This window comes from Antechinus flavipes, chromosome 3 (genome assembly GCF_016432865.1).
Source record: "Antechinus flavipes isolate AdamAnt ecotype Samford, QLD, Australia chromosome 3, AdamAnt_v2, whole genome shotgun sequence".
Classification (NCBI taxonomy): Eukaryota; Metazoa; Chordata; class Mammalia; order Dasyuromorphia; family Dasyuridae; genus Antechinus; species Antechinus flavipes.
The window spans coordinates 397,065,934-397,082,028 of record NC_067400.1 but is presented as its reverse complement, the minus strand read 5'-3'; positions in this window follow the sequence as shown (position 1 = coordinate 397,082,028).

The window sequence follows — 16,095 nt, the reverse complement described above, 5'->3', positions numbered from 1 at the left end:
TAAATAAAAATTAAAAAAAAAAAAAAGAAAAAAAAAAGGACCCTAATGCATTATTGTGAATAGTTTTGAATCTAACACTTAGGGTACTGTTACATAATTACATAATTATTTTCAGATTTATAAAAATGAAATTTAATCCATTCATGAACATTTTTCTAAATTTACTATTGATTACTCAACTGACTCTTAATTTCAGTTTCTACAGCTTGTTTGACATGGTACAGAGCATACACGAAACTTTTACAATTTGCATTCTCTTCATAAATCACTATTTTTTTCTTCTCTTCTGTTTATATTACCAAAAATACCTAAATTTTAATCATGTAAATCTTCTTAGTTTTCCTGAGTCCCGTGGATATTTATTTCATTCTTACTTTTTCATTTAAAGAATTTTAAATTTTAAATTCAAAGTTCAAAGAGGACTTCCCCCTCTCTAATATCCAAAAGTTTATGCTGGTAGAATGAGGAATTATAAATTTAGAGGGCTAAGAAGTCATCAGCTCTAATCATTTTATCTATAGATGAATAAAACGAGAGTAAAAAAGACTTGCCCAGGATCATATAGGAAATCAACAATTAAAACTTCAATCTATCCAAACAAAATGGACTGTTAGATAAATTGAGTAGAAAGAAAAACAAGGCTACTGAAGAAATGAAGGATAAACATAGTTTTTCTGTATTAATAAGATTCTTTTACTAATTACTTAACTCTCATATTATACTTTACCATGTAGATAGCTTAATGGTTCCCATAGAGTCACTCTTAAGAACCTTCTGTGCCTCTATTTTCATCTAAAATGAGGGTATCTTCCTCTAACTAATAGAAATTGTTGCCAGGTCATTTTTCATTAATGTCTGACTCTGTATGACCCGGTTGGAGGTTTCTTGGCAGAGATAATAGAGAGGTTTGCCATTTCCTTCTCCAGCTCATTTTACTGATGAGGAAACTGAGTAAACAGAATCGGGGTCATATAACTAGTATGTGTTTAAGGCTAGATTTGAACTCATGAAGATGATTATTCGTGAGTGTAGGCCTGGAACTCTACTGTATCATCTCTCTGTTCCCAATATAAATTATAAGGATAAAGTACCTCTCTTACAACAACCATATAGGGTATATACTTTTAAGTATTAAAATCCCATTTTGCAGATAATAAAATTAAGAATCAGAGAAGCCAAGTGATTTGCCACAATCACAGAGCTAGTTAAGTGGAATTTTAGAATCAGAAGATTTCAGATTTAAATTCCAGTTCTGACATTTATTGCCTGTAAGACTTTAACAAATCATTTTCATGGTTCTAGCTTTAAGTCATCTGTGCTTGCTGAATAACTGCCTAATAAATTTTGGAGAAGTTGATGACCTTAATTCATGACTTCACAGGCATTAATTCCATTCCCAATTTAGACATATGTATATTCTTCTGTAAATATATGTGTGTGTGTATTATATATATGTATGTGTATATTTTTTACAGAAATACACATATCTTATTTGTACATTGTTGTTTGCATCCTATTATCTTCCATTAGAAGGAATTTGAAAGCATAGTCTATTTGTTTTTTATCCTGTAAATTGTAAATTTTTTCCTGTAAATTGGAAACTCCTTGAGATCAGGGTCTATATTTTGCCTCTTTTGGTATCTACTGCATTTAACACAATATATAATTCATAGTGGGCATATAATTGATTGATCGATTAATTTTTTTGCCTTTTTTGTATACTTATCTCTAATGCCTCATAAATAGGAAGTGCTTGTTGAATTCTAGTTGATAGATAATCATGTGTAGAACCCCTTCCTCTTCCATCACGACAACTGTAAAGTGTCAAAAAAAAAAAAAAAAGATGGCCAAAGATACTAAACATCATGATTTTTATAGTGTCAATAAATATCAAATATCAAAATCTGAAAAGATCTTCAAGTTATAATACTAGCCTGAACCTCAAAAAATACAAATTAATAGAAAATCAATATAAAACCCTATGATTGGTTTGGAAAAATCAAGTGCATAAGTATATATCAAGATGAGATGGTTAAACAACAGTTTATCAGAAGAGTATCTGGGGGTTTAAAGGAATACAATCTCAATATGTTTCCATAATATTTTCTTCTTGTTCATTCACTCCAATAGTGTCTGATTCTTCACAACCTCATTTAGGGTATTCTTGGCAAAGATATGGAGTAATTTGCCATGTCATCCTGAGGTGAGGACTCTTCATTGGTCAGATCACATTTAGAGTGCTGTGTTCATGTTCAGCAACCACTTCCTAAGCTGGAAAGTGTTCAGAAGATGACCAGTCTGGTGAATGCCACAAGATCTCCAGAAGTCAATGATTCCAGGAATGATGTTTAATGGTGTTAAATGCCACAAAAACACAACAGGGTTGTGTGACCCTGGGCAAGTCAGTTAACCCCAGTTGCCTCAGTTAAAAAAAATTATGGGGAAATTATTTCATAAATTAAATTCTTGACTTCTCAGAGCCCAACTTCAAACTGCAAAAGTTTCCTGAGCAATCCCTAATATAATACCTAATAATAGCATAGTGGAAAGAGCATTAGGCCTGGAATCAGGAAAACCTGAGTTCAAATCCAGCCTCATATATTTATAAGCTATGTGAGCCTAGGAAAGTCACTTAACCCCATTTTCCTTAGTTCTCTATCTATAAGATAAAATGGAAAAGGAATTGGCAAACCACTATGGTATCTTTGCCAAGAAAACCCCAAATGGTGTCACAAAGAGTCAGACATGACTGAAATGACTGAACAGCAATATCTAACAGTTATCTTTCCAATTGTGAAAATACATAGTTCTATGAAATTGTATAAATAAGCTTTTAAAATTTTCCTGCAATAAAGAATTTCCACTTCCTCTCCTGTAGAGTATTAAATTTAATTTTTTAATCACCATCAAAGTAAAAAAAAAAATCCCACATCTGAGTTCTTTCAAAACAATGTGCAGGCACTGACAAGCCAAGAACCTTTCCAATAACTGTCTAATCTGCTTACATTTTACTTAAATAATGATTATATTTTAAAACAGGTAGGTTTTTTTAAGCATAATGCTGAGCATTTGCTAGCTCCTTAATAAATGCTTGTTGATTTATTATTTAATTGAAATTGGTCATTTAATCCTGATTATGGTTGGTACCTTAATTAGGGAGCCATTCCTAAATTAGAATCTGCCCTGGTCAGAATCACAGAATCTCAGGCTCTTCAAGAGTGAAAGGACCCAGTAACTAGTGCTCCTTCCGTCCACCTAATGTCTGACCATGACATTCTCTTGTAATCTTGATGACAAATGCTTCTGCTCAAAGACTTCAAGTGAGTAAAAACTCACTACTGCCTGCTTCAATCCATTACATTTGTGTGCAGTTCCCATTGTCTGTTTTCCCTTTAGTGGAGCTTAAGTTTGCCTTTTTGCAAATTCCACCTTCCTAGTTCTAGCTTCAGAGACCAAATAGTATACATCTGATCTGTCTTCTACATGACAATCCCTCCAATGTTTGAAGAAGAATCTATTCTTATGTATCTTACGTCCTATAAATCCTAAATCTTACTTGATTCAGCTAAACATTTAACTCTAACCTTTCAACATACTAGATCAAACTCTCCTGGAGACTGCACATGAGACAGCTTGTCCATGTCCTTTATAAAACATGATAACAAGACCTAATAAGATTCCAGAGAGCATAAAAATTAGTGCAAAAAATTATGTTTTTAAATTAGAACTCTATGAATCTTCTTATGCAACTGAAGGCAAGCATTAGTTTTGAGTGGGTTTTGTTTTGTTTTTGTTTTTGTTTTTTCAAGAACAAAGGCCTTGAGGACTGGATACCATGCCACCATTCTACTTCCTAATTTTTAATTGTATTCTTTGTAAGACAAAATTACATACTTAATGCCCACCACTTTCACCTTTCTCCTCTTAGAATAGAACTGAATAATGTACAATATCCTAAGAAATACCCTCATCTCTCATCATCTCACCTTAAAGACTATCATTTTTTTGTTCAGCAAACCAATTATTCCATCATTTTTGTTTGTTGAATTGGGAAGCTATGAGAGGCCTGACATGTATTTATGAGTCACAGATGGCTCATTCTTTGAAAAGGCAAACATTGTGTCTGTCATCTGAGAGAAGCTTTCTCAAAAGGTACATTCCAAAAGTTAGGGAGCAGAAATATGATCTGTTTAAAATGTAACTTTTATAGTCAAGAAAGTACTTCTTGCTTATATTTAATAGGTTTGATTTATTCTCCAAAGCCAGCACTGACAAATATATATTTTATGGTCATAGTAAAAAGGAAATGTTTCATCTTGCATGTGTATACAAGTGTCCCAGAAAAAAAGAGGAGAAAAATACGAGTAATTGCAAAAGTCTCAGTAGTCTGTCATCTATTTCTTGCTAAAAGCAAGTTCAGTGTCTAGATCTTCAGGGAAGTGGGAATGGGTATTCTTGGACATTAGATTCATAACATCTCTTTGATTTACACATATTTTATATGTTGGAGCTTCCAACTTGTATATATATTATAGAGTACAAATATAATGATTAATTTTAATAATTTTAGAATTGTTATGAGTATAGTATCAATTGCTTTTTTAAATTGACTCTGTTGGTCTAGCTCTTACTCTAGAAAAGATATTTCTTATGGGCAGGGACTTTCACTTTTTTCTTTGTAGCTCCTACATTATAGTAACTTAAATGTCAGTTGATAAATACAAGTCCCAAAATCCTAAATATTATAGAAAAACATATCCAGGTTCAAGAGATAATTAATAAGGTTAGTTTTACCTATCAAAGAAACTTTTAAAATTTATCACTGAAGAGTTTACCTATGGATTTTGTGTGACCTCTAATGCCAGTAAGAAGAGACATGCTTAATATCTTACAATCATTTTTTAACTTTTGCTGACAAGGAATTAACTTGTTATGAAATTGTATACGTGATTTTATATATAGAAGTGTTTCACATACCTATCCTATGATATTATAATTATTAAGTGGACTTGTGATGCTGCCATGATTTTGGATACAAGACATTTATTTTGAAGAATATAAATCCATATTATCCTTTTGCCAAGAGTGTATTATCCACACTCATGACAGCCCAGACTTACCCTCAGAATTTAAGCTTGTCACAGAACATCCAGCCGTCATATATCACATCTGCTGAAAGTTGCTATTGACATTATGACAGCAACAATTCCTACAATCACATTGGAAATTTGCTCTGTTAATAAGATATATACTTTTTCCAAAAAATAAATCTAAAAGAGGGTGTCAGAGAGCAATGTAATAAAAAAAGATTAGAGAAAAGTTCTTTTGATTTAGCAGTCTAAAGAAAGAGGAAGAAACACTTTTGTTGCTGAGTATATTAAGGGCTTTATTTACAAATATAGCTCTTGGCCAAACTGTCTGGTATCCTCTCTTAGACTGACTCATTATAATGCAGATTGATCTCTGTCATGCATTAATATTAGTCATGCTTAACTAAAGGATATATCTCCTTATTTAAAGAAGTAATATATTTTAACTTATGTGATACAGGCAAATATAGGCTACATTTTAAATCATCTATCTTAGGATTTATTCCTGAGCTTAGTGTGGCAATAACTTATTTTTATACCAAAGAACAAAAAGGCTTAGGTGTTCCTCTTCCTTGCTATGATCTTTTGTGTTTAAAAGCAACACCAAACCCTGAGAATGAGATTATGTGTGATACTTGGTCTCAGGTAAGACTTTATTATTATAAAGAAAAAAGATTGCAGGACATATCAGTTTTATGCTATAAAAGTTCATTAATTTTGATGTGTCCTAGTGCCTATTCTGATGACCTTATAACTGATCTGAAAAAATTACATCACAATAGTTTTAAAAGAGAAAACATCATCTGCCATTAATCACTTGCATTATTGTATTGTGCATCTTCAACTGCACTGGGTCTCACACTTCAACTATCTTAAATTTTTTCCTCTCATAATCTCTTTTTATCTGAGAAATTTTTACACAGCCCTAGGTATATAGATATATGAAATAGGTATACAAATCAAACATTTATTAATATTAAATTATAAGTTCATGACTACCCACATTGTTACATGACCTCATATGGGGTTGCAACCCAGTTTAAGAAGCATTGATCTAAAATGACGGACAAAAGCAGCTACACCCAAAGAAAGAACACTGGGAAACGAATGTGAACTATCTGCATTTTTGTTTTTCTTCCCGGGTTATTTATACCTTCTGAATCCAATTCCCCCTATGCAACAAGAGAACTGTTCGGTTCTGCAAACATATATTGTATCTAGGATATACTGCAATATATCCAACATATAAAGGACTGCTTGCCATCTAGGCGAGGGGGTGAAGGGAGGGAGGGGAAAAAAATTGGAACAGAAACGAGTGCAAAGGATAATGTTGTAAAAAAAAAAAAAATTACCCTGGCATGGATTCTGTCAATATAAAGTAATTATTAAATAAAAATTAAAAAAAAAGAAGCAGCATTGATCTAAAACATATTCTTTTAGACATAGCCTTGGTGCACAAAGATTTATTTAAATCATCAATAGGCTTAAGTGTGTATTGGATTTAAAGCCAATATGTGGCCAAAGAATCAACAGATGTGTTGAAACTGCTGAGACCAGAAATCTAATCCCTATAATTGGACAGCCCATGTTGAGGTGTCTAGACTTGCGTTTGAGAGCTTTGATACTGTAGGCAGAGGGTTAGATTTAAGGGAAAAAAGTTTAGGATGATTTCAGGTGAGGAAATGAGAAAGGAACATGGCATGTATGTCAAATATTTATGTGTATGTGTGCATGTGTATGTGTATGTGGGTATACACACATGTGTATGTATATGGATTCATATACACTTGAAACACAATAAGGCATTAACTTAGAATTAGAAATAATCTTAGATATCTTATAATCCAAATAATTTATTTTTACAGATGAGGAAACTGAGGCCCAGAGAGGTAAAATAACTTACTCAAACTCATATTTACTCAAAGGAACTAAGTAGTTAAGCAGGAAGGCAATTCCAGACTTCAGTTAAAGTGCTCTTCTCATTATACTGTGCTATATTTTTAAAAATACAAATTTACAGCATCTCATTTTAATATACATAGTTCAAGGTTTCTTTGGAAATGCAATCAGAAAGCAAAATAGGAATCAGATTGAGAAAACATTTATTTTTCCTAATGTTTAAAAATGGCTTCCAAATTTTTTTTTCCCAAATCACTCCAGACAAAATTCAATAAATGAGTGGAAATAAACTAAAACATATTTTAAACTAAAAGGGATTTTGTTTTTTCTACATTTTCCATTTACCAATGGATCTACAATCTCTTTAATATGGCTGCTTCTTCCACTGTTACAGATTACAACGTTATTGTTACAACCCATGTAACAGGTTTTTATGTTCTCTATAACTTCCCAAAGTATTGAGGTTTTTTCTCTGGGTATCTTAACATTAAGTGAACATTAACTGTTTATGTCTTGCTCTCTGGAATGAATCAGCTCCTTTTCTACTCACACCTTTCCCTAATGCTATGTTTTGTTCTGTTTCTTGAATGCAGCTCTTCTTAATAATAAGCTACAAACTTATGCCTATCATTTGTCCCTCCTTAGCCCTTTGAGTGACAACAACATTATATCTTAGGAGGCCGTTTGAGTGATAACAATTTTATATCTTAGGAGGCTGTGATGTCCCATGAAATATCATCTGAAGAACTTTGATGTTAAAGGCTCAGAGATAAGTCTTTGTTTTAAAGAGAAACTTGGGATAATTAAAAAGTTTCTGCTTTCAAGCAGCATACAGTCTACTGATAGGCTTTTAGACCATATAGGTTTTTTACCTTTTATCATCTGTACATTATTCACTAAGAGAGTTGGAAAAGCACTGGATATGGTGAATTCTAAATAACATCAATTTTTTTTTTCAATTGACAAGTCCAGTGACTAAAGAGTCCAGTGAGACTAGAGAAAGTAATGCTAATGATTTCCTACAGTTCTGCCTCCCTTAAATCCACATTTGAAAATCAAAATATCACTTGATGTCATTAGCTCTTTTTAAGAATGAAGAGCAAACAATAGCAATGTGATTTATTATTATGCAATGATTTTATTATAATAGTAAATAATTACTATTTATTATCATACAATAATTATTGTGCTTACAACATGGGAATATATCTACAGCCTCTTCTTTCTACTGTATTATGACCTCCTGGTACTATGAGCCTAGGCACTTACTGGTAAGTTTTTACATTATCTAGCCCTAGTCTCAGACTCAGCACAATATTTTCTGGACACTTCCATGCCAGGTCCTGCAAAGCACACTTTCTTCCCCCACCCCCAACTCTCTTAACTTTAGCAATATATTCTCTTTCCCTCTTAGAATGTAAGCTCTATGAAGGCAGACACTGTTTTGCTTTTTTGTCTTTGTATTCCCAGCACTTAACAGAGGGCCTGGCATATTGCAAGTATTTAATAAATGCATTTTCATTCACCAAGTCACATATTGTGTATTATAATCAGTACTTTCCATAGTTTAATAATCCTGGGGGAAAGGGAATCTCTGCTAAATATTTAGTAAAATGAGAAGTGTTGGTCATTAGTTTTTATGCTTATATCTAATAGTTACTATAAATAGGAGGGTTAAAAACATGATGCTAAAGTCATTCAAGGCCACTATCTCTGTGACCATGGGAAAATGGTATTACTTTGTCTGGGGTTTGCAGCTCAAACATCACCCATCTTTCATTCAATTCACCCAGCTCACTGGATCCAACAGTCATGACCACCTGCTAAATTAATTAGAGCTGTTAATCTGGATTCAGAGCTTTTTTCTAATAAGTTAAAGCTCATCAAGGGAAAATGCACCTCTTCCTTCTTTTGAATATTGTCTGCCTCAACAATCTGACACACTGGACAAATATAGACAGCCTTTCCATAAAATGAGTCATAGCCATGTGCAGCATTTATGTCTGAGACGCAGTCAGCCCAATGGTTAAGTGGACTACAGCTAATATTTCCTTATTTTATGCTAACACTCTGGCAACCTGTGCAGAGTCAAGTTTTTAATATGGATTCTTCCACTGAGTCTTTATTAATACGTTTTTTTTAATCTGGCAGTTGGCTAATGTATAGGACAATGGGCCAGGTTCTAAATACATATGACTCAATTATTAATGGTTGCAAAGAATATAAATTCCACAAATAACTGAAATGTTATAACTAATAATCCAAAATTCAAGTCAATAATTTCAACATGCATCACCACTAATACCTCTTACCAGGGCTGCTAATCCTAGGGGGAAAAATTCTGAGTTTTAACTTTAATTGCTTTCCTAACCATTTTTGTGTCGTGGAGCCCTATAACAATCTGCTGAAGTAAAGAGCTCCCTTCTCAGAATGATGTTTTTAAATATATAAAATAAATAGGATTACAATGAAAACTAAAGTTCATGAAAATAAAGATGTAAATTTTCTAATCCAAGTTCACATATCCCCATAAGCTCTCTAGGGGTTCTGTGGACTCCAGGTTAAGACCCTCCAGATTCTATTGCATAAAATAAAAGAAAGAGGACTAGAATAGAAATCTGGAGACTTTTATTCTAAACACTTAAACTCTTGTCATTAGCTTATCATATTACCTGAGGCAAATTCCTTATATCTTCTGCACTTCAATGTCATTTGTCAAATTAAGTGAAATGGGAAATTATATTAAAATTTCCTATATATTATGAGTTAAGAAATTATTTGGGGGATCCTAGAACACTAATTTTCAAAGTCTGAGGAATGTGGTAGGGGAATTAAAATGATGTTTGTTACTAGGGTCAGATTTTCTCTCTCTTTCCCCATCCTTTCTCTGCCTACTCCCCCCCCCAAAAAAATTGAAGAGTAAGTTTATCATTCCTTTTCTCAATTTCATGATATATTGTGTCCTACCAGTGCTCTCAGTCTGGCCCTTATCCTGAAGAATGGAACTTGACTAAATAGTTCACACTGGAATATTAATATTAGTCTAGTAACTATTTAACACAAAAAGATGACTCTTTAATGGTAAAATTTTAGACTCTTTACTGTGGAAGAAATTTTCAGCGTTTCAAAGGAAATTTTCTTTGATACTATCCCCTCAAATTATGCTATTCTAGCTATTCTATACTTTCATTCAATTTAGTTCAATTCAAATAAACATTTATTAAGAGCCTATGCTATGTCCTGAAGTCAGGAGGATCTGACTTCAAACCCGGCCTCAGACACTCAGACACTAGCTGTGTGACCCTGGGCAAGTCCATTGCCCCCAATTGCCTCAAAAAAAAAAGCATATGAGATGCCAGACCCTGTGTTAGATAGTAATTGAGATATAAAATTTATCTAAAAAACAGGGCATGATTTCATTAAATTTATAATATAGTAAAGGGAAACAAACCATAAACAAATAAATATATGGCATACTTTGACCATGTTGGTTATTAATGATGGGGAATAAATGAATCATATTTCTAGAAGAAAAATTTTCAAAGTAGCTATGACATTAGTGTCTAAGTCTGGTCTTATTTTTTGGAGAAGAAAACTAGGTCGGCTTTAGTTGCTGCACATCTCCACTTCAATTACTCAGCACATGGCATCATGTCCTTGATAATTAAGGAAAACATGCATTTCTCCTGACTAAACTGGTAGTGAAGATCATTTCAGTAAAAATACCAACTTCTATAACTGACCTAATTTTTACAGCACAATTAATCTATAAGTACAGAGAAACCAACGTGAAAACTGGAAGGAAGACATGTTTGTATATTGTAGTATTTCTAGCACAATTGCCTTTCACTCCTCAGTTGATGGCCTCATAGAGTGCAAAAGATTGTTAAATATTTGTTATTGTAAAAATACATTATTCAAAGAGGGCATATTGGCACAAGTCACTAACAGACAAGAAGAAAATTCTATATCTTCCCCAGATTCCTGGTGTCCCCTCTCTACCCTTGGCTTTTTATCCTTAATAAGCATATATAAAACAACAGGATATATTAATATCCTAGGAAATTCACCTACTCCAAAAATTACAAGATGGTACTCTAGAAGTTCACCATGTGCTAGCCTTGCCCATTGGATGGTTATAAAATCTGCCAACACAAGTCAAAAAACAGTGTGCTCAGATGTTTTATCTAAGTAAGACCAGCTTTGTACAGAGACATAGGGCATGTTCTCCTGTACCTCCAGCACCCCTTTTCCACTGCTTTCTTGAGAAATAGTGACCAAAGAACCATTTTTCTAGAAAAGGCATAAACCAAAGTGTCTTAGGGTTCCTTTCAGTATCTCTATTACTGGCCAGACCAAAATATTCATACGGTGATGAGGTTGAGATCTGACAGCAAATGTTGGTGTTTGGCTCCAAATGATGGGGTTCCATAACAATTCACATGTGAAGAATTCACAACAGCTTTCTTCTTTTTCTCCTTTCCAAAAGTTACCTTTATTTATGAGAGGTTATGGATGAAATCAAGAAATAAAATAGATATCAAGAGGGGTAAATATGAAAAAAATTTGGAGAACAGAGAATTAGCAAGGAAAGGGATTTTAACAATTAACAAAGGAAGAGACAAGTTCCCTAGTGGAATTCACAATTAACCGGGACAAAGATAATATGCCATGAGGTAGAGTCTGCAGAATAAATACATAAAGGTGAGACTGGCAGGCTAAATACATAGAGGAATTTAGCACCCTGAAAGAATTAATTAGCTATAACAAAGACACCATCAGGCATGGGGGAGGGGTGAGAAGAAAGACACTATGAGGCAGAATGCCATGGCCCGCTAACTCAAAAGGGATTCAGCAAAGATGGCACAGGCCATGGGCAGATTTATAGGGGAAATTTGGGCAGATTTATAGGGGAAATTTAACCTCAAGGGTCTGACATCATAACTTGGCTTTCTGATTGGACACAGTAAGGTAGAGTTTCCCAAAACCTCCAAAACTGTGAGACTGTAAGGCTGAGCTGATCCCCATGAGTGCCCTTCCCTGCTTGCCTCAGCAAGTATTAAAATCTTATCAGTATTTCAGGCTTTTTTTTCTGCCAACTCCACCTAGTTATCCAGGACCTCATCAGTATGACCCCTTTTTATAAAGAATAACCATGCTTTAAGGTACAGAGACATTGAAAAAAATACAGAAAAAATAAATGTATATTTATATCATTATGGAATAAAATTAATAATCAGTTATGAAGCTCAAACAAATTATGAAGACCCAAAAGGTTACTTAATAAAATCCTATATAATGGCTGGGTCATCATAGAATAACAATTACGTGTGTGGGGGGGGGGGGGGGACAAAGAAACTAAATGCCAGAATTTCTGGGTGGGAAGCCAAAAAACAATCATCAAATGAAAAATTATATTCCTTAAGAGAAATTATTATTAATAACCAATGATTTGGAAAGATTCAGATTTCCCCCTTTTCTCCATCTTCATTTCAAGACCTCAGTCTTTGACTGAGCTAACCTTCTCTATCCAACTCCTTCTAACATTACAAGGAATCTCTAGTCTAAGGTAAATTCTATTCAATCAAGATTTGGTGGAAACGGAACTGTTTTTTTTTCAAATTTCCCAAGGTTGGGTGTAATCTGGGTATAGAAATAGCTTCTCTAAAGTTGACATGCCTTCACTCTCAGCTTCTTGGTGGAGTAAGCCCATTTCTCTTTGTAAAGTCCACCTCTCATTGTTAGCCAATCAGAGTAGATTAACATCTCTTTGAATATTCCTCTTCCAAAAAAAAAAAATATAGGCCCTGAGTCAGCTGCCATGATTGTCTTTGGTCTAAAAGAGAGATGATCAGATGACCACACAGAAATCATAAATTTATTTATAAAAATGATTAAATTACCCAGAAATCATATCTCTTGTACCTTTTTAACATGCATTAACAAAATAGAAAAAGATTGATAAACTGAGTTGATATTTTCAAAAGTTAGAACATCAACACTTAAACACAAATTAAGCAAGAAAAAGATGTTGAAAATTAAAGAACAAACACTGTAAAACAAAGACTTAAAATGGCAACACAACTAAAAATTGTTTTTTTTTTTTAATACTAATAAAATTTATAAACCTTTAGTCAATCTGATAATGGAATGTTATGAGTTCAAATGTTGGAGTTCTTGTTCTTCTCAAAGCACAGCCAGTTTAGAGGCTTAGAGCCCTCCGAATATCTCCAAATCCAAAGGTTCTGTCCTTCAGCCTTTGCCTCTGCTTTCTTCAGCCTCCAACCAACACGGAGATGGAATGTCTCTCTTGTCTCCTTCTGTTGGAGCTTGGCTAGCTTTCTGGTGAGTCTTTCAGACCAGCTTGGTCTCAGTGCGGGGTGTGCAGGAGCCCAGCCACCAGCTACAGTGGTGTGAGATGAAGATGAATCTGGTTGTCCACTGAACTCTCCACTCGTAGCTTTATCCTCTGAAAACTCTTCGTCTGCCACCAGCCAGCCAAGAGGAAAAAATGTATTCTGTCTTGCCTTGCCGCGGAGAGAGGGCTTCTGGCATAACTCCACTGAAATCCGTCAAGTGCACCAGAGACGCTCCTCTCGAGTCCAGCTGAACTCTCTTCTGCGACCAGCCAGCCAAGAGGAAAAATGTATTCTGTCTTAGATCCCTCCTCGCTGGCCTTTTATCTGACTCTTCTGAGAGAATGGGATTATGGGTTTTCTCCCATAGTGCTCTCTGGCCCAAAGAGCTTTAAGGGAGGTGTGAACTCCCTTGAAGTTAGAAAGTTTACTTTGTGAAGCTGGCATACTTGTGAACTCCAATGAGTAAAGGTGTGAACACAAGCCTTGTATTAATTAGTTCTAATTAGTACCTTGTTTCAGGTTCTGGCCAAAATCTTCTTGTAAGATTAGATCAACTCTAATTAGTTAGCAGTTAGTAAGGATTCCAACAATGGAAGAAAATCAGAATAATAAAACAGTAAATGAGCAAGGTGAAATCAGCACAAAGGAAGAATAAATTTAAAGGATTATCAGAATCTACTGTATCCACAGTTATATGATAACAAAACTGAGAAATAAATTTTAAACGTCAAGGAATATCTTCAAAAAACATAAATATCTAAGCTGTAAGATGATCTTAAATAATCCAGTATCAGAAAAGGAATTATTATCAATTATAAAGGAACTACCAAAAGGGAAAAAAATCTGATCCTAATGAATTAATAAAAGAATTCTACCAAACTTTTTAAAGATTGATATTATTAACAATATTACAAATTATTCCCAAAAGCTGAGGAAAATATCACTGACTTTCTAATGAAATAAATAAAGCAAAGAAGGGAATAATTGACCAATTATCATTAAAAAGAATTGATTCAAAAATTTTAATAATGCTATCCAATTCATCGAATAAATCATTCATTATGCCAAATTAATCATTTAAACATTTAAAGAAAAAAGGTGGAAAAGAAGCCAGTCAAAGCTATTATTTTATTTATAATAGGGTCAGGTTCCTGATTAACCCCTCCAATTTCAGCTTCAGCAATGTAAATAAGATTCAATCTTAAAAAATAATTTTAAATTATGTAAAATTAAATTAAAATATAAATTAAAATTGAAAAACTTAAGTGACTTGCTCAAGTTTTTGCAAGTAATAAGCAAACCAAAGTCAAGATTAAAACTTACAACTTTACTGACTCCAACTTCTGTACTCTTTATACTGCACTAGAACATCTTTACCCATATGTTCTACACCTTTACTCTCCTTCCTGTCATTTGATTAATAGTCCTTCTCTTCTACTTTTTAATTAAAAATCCTGCTCTGAGCTTACCTTAAGTACAAGTATTCTCTAATTCCTAAGAAGGTCTCCATAATTTGTCAAGCTACTATTGTTGCTGAAATCTCTAAGTGCTTTCTCTTTATTGTTGCTGTTTACATTACTTTTAAAAAACCTAGACCCACCTCCTGCCATCTTCACTATCAACATCCTCAGTCTGAGCAATACTCAACCTCTAAAAACATTAATACAGAAGATCTTATTTCACAGTCCTTTAATATCACACTTTTCAAGTGAACAGTAAAAAGTCATGATTCAAGTAATTTCTATATTTAAAAGGCTCCACAAAATGGGAGTGGGGAGGATTCTAGGAAGATGGTATATAAAAGATCAGAAAATTCTAAGCTCTCCAGATTTCCCCCATAAACCAAATAAAATTATGCCTCAGATAAAACATATAATACTTGGGACATAATAGAGATCCTCCTGGGACAACCTAAGATTGGAAGAAAGACCCCAGGACCAAGGATTAGCCAGTGTGAAGTGGAAACAGCTCAGGCTAGCTCTGCAGAAACAGCAATTGGAGAATCCTGGCATTAGCTGGGTTCAAAAGCAGTCTCAGCCCAAACCATAGGAATTTTCACCTTTCAGACAGCTTGGGAAATTGGGATCTGAGTGCAGGAAAACTGAAGGAACCACTTAGAAATGTTAGAAATGCAGATCCAATTGTGCTGCTGAGATGCAATCTTGAGCAAGAAGAAACCAGCATACCTGGTGAGTGCAGAGGCAATGGGGCAGGGACACTACTGGTTGCAGGAACTTCCAGGAAGGTAGAGCTTTTGTATTGGGGTTCCAGATCAAAGGGGAGAGCTGAAGTGAAGCTAGAGGCATCATTCCCCCAAACTGAGGATTAGAGGTTACACTAAGGTGCTCATTAGAAAAAAAAATGAATAGGTAAAGAAGAAAGAACCCAACTATGGAAACTTACTATGGGAATAGGGAAGACCAGGATTCATCTTCAGAGGACAGTGAAATTAAAAAAGCCTCTCCTATCCCAAAGAATAATGTTAAATGACTATCTGCCCAAAAAGAATTTATAGAAGAACTCAAAAAAAGACTTCAAAAATCAAATGAGAATGATTGAGGGAAAACTTTTTAAAAAGAAATAAGAACCATCCAAGAAAACCAAGATTATGAAAAAAAAAAACCAAATAGAAAAAGAGATAAGAGTTTTAAAGAAGAAAATAATTCTTTGAAAATTAGAATTTGGCAAGGAGAAGCCAGTGAAGCTATAAGAGACCAAAAAATAACAAAACAAAACATAAAAAATGA